General features: G+C 40.5%; 1 non-coding gene across 1 annotated transcript; it reads left to right on the forward strand.

The window, feature by feature from the left end:
* Nucleotides 1-618: 618 nt before the first annotated feature.
* Nucleotides 619-690, forward strand: TRNAC-GCA. Its single transcript has one exon. It is a non-coding gene; the product is annotated as a tRNA-Cys (tRNA).
* Nucleotides 691-1,367: the final 677 nt, after the last annotated feature.

The following is a 1,367-nucleotide window of genomic DNA, read 5'->3' on the forward strand; positions in this document are numbered from 1 at the left end:
TATTACTTATACCATTCCCTTTGCTTATATTGTATATATTTTGGTATCTTCTCTGTAACAGTGGAGTTCTATGGTACAGGAACACATTTAACTTCTCTAAGTTCAAAAAAAAAACGTGCTTAGAGAAATGCAAACATGATTCCTTCCCCAGTTGAACACACAAGCACAAAATAAATTAAAAACCACAGCCTAAAAGACTTGCGGAGCTTTTGAGTCTTTCCTTTCTGATTGGTAAGGCCAAGTACGTGATCTAGGCAATGAATGCAGTCAAATCTGAATTAGTAAATGTCTGACGGCTAAAGCCAATGGGAATCATTATGTGAGTAATTTTAATATCTCCCTGACCATTAATGAAGAAATGAGATGTTTTGTTCAGTTGGCCATGAAATTGGTTGAGATAGCCTTTATTTGCAGAGCCATTTATAGAGAAACTATGCCTAATGAAGAGGTAAAAGTACTGGTCTATAGAAATAATCTCGGAGAAGGCGAGGGCACCCCACTCCAGTACCCTTGCCTGGAAAATCCCATGGATGGAGGGGCCTGGTGGGCTGCCGTCTATGGAGTCGCACAGAGTCGGACACGACTGAAGTGACTTAGCAGTAACAGTAGTAAGGGGCTTCCTTGGTGGCTCAGGTGGTAAAGCGTCTGCCTGCAATGCAGGAGACCCAGGTTCAATTCCTGGGTTGGGAAGATCCCCTGGAGAAGGAAATGGCAATCCACTCCAGCACTCTTGCCTGGAAAATCCCATGGACAGAGGAGCCTGATAGGCTACAGTCCATGGGGTCGCAAAGAGTCGGACACGACTGAGAGACTTCACTTCACTTCAAGAAAAAGCCATATCTTTATTCATATTTTCCTGGTAACAAAGCATTTGAAAGATTAGATATCTGAATATAGTTTGTGGCTAAGATTATGTCCCCTACATTACTATATATATTAGGCATCCTTACGTTCTTAGTATCATGAAGGGTTAGATATACAAAATGCACTTTGTGGTTGAATATACGTCTCCTGTAAGGTTATTTTGTTTATGGGTGATTTTTGTATTATGTGCTGATCTTAGAAATTAACCTTATATCTCTACACTCTGAAAGTCCATTATATATTTAAATGTTAGGTCCAATTGCCATTTCTTTTTGAAATCATCCTTTTTTAAAAAATCCTGACAGGACAAGTAAGATTCCTTCAGTTCGTTGGCAGTTTCATCAACCCTCGGCCAGCGCACTTATCTCTGCTCTCAAGTTAGCGGTTGGATTAGATTGTGAGATTCTCTAGGGCTGGGAACAACTTTTATTTGTTGGTTCCACTTGGCTCACAGCACCATGACTTTACCATGTTATGTGTTACAGGCATTTGTAGTGAGTGAA

The sequence above is a fragment of the Bubalus bubalis genome, chromosome 13, assembly GCF_019923935.1.
Source record: "Bubalus bubalis isolate 160015118507 breed Murrah chromosome 13, NDDB_SH_1, whole genome shotgun sequence".
Taxonomy (NCBI): domain Eukaryota; kingdom Metazoa; phylum Chordata; class Mammalia; order Artiodactyla; family Bovidae; genus Bubalus; species Bubalus bubalis.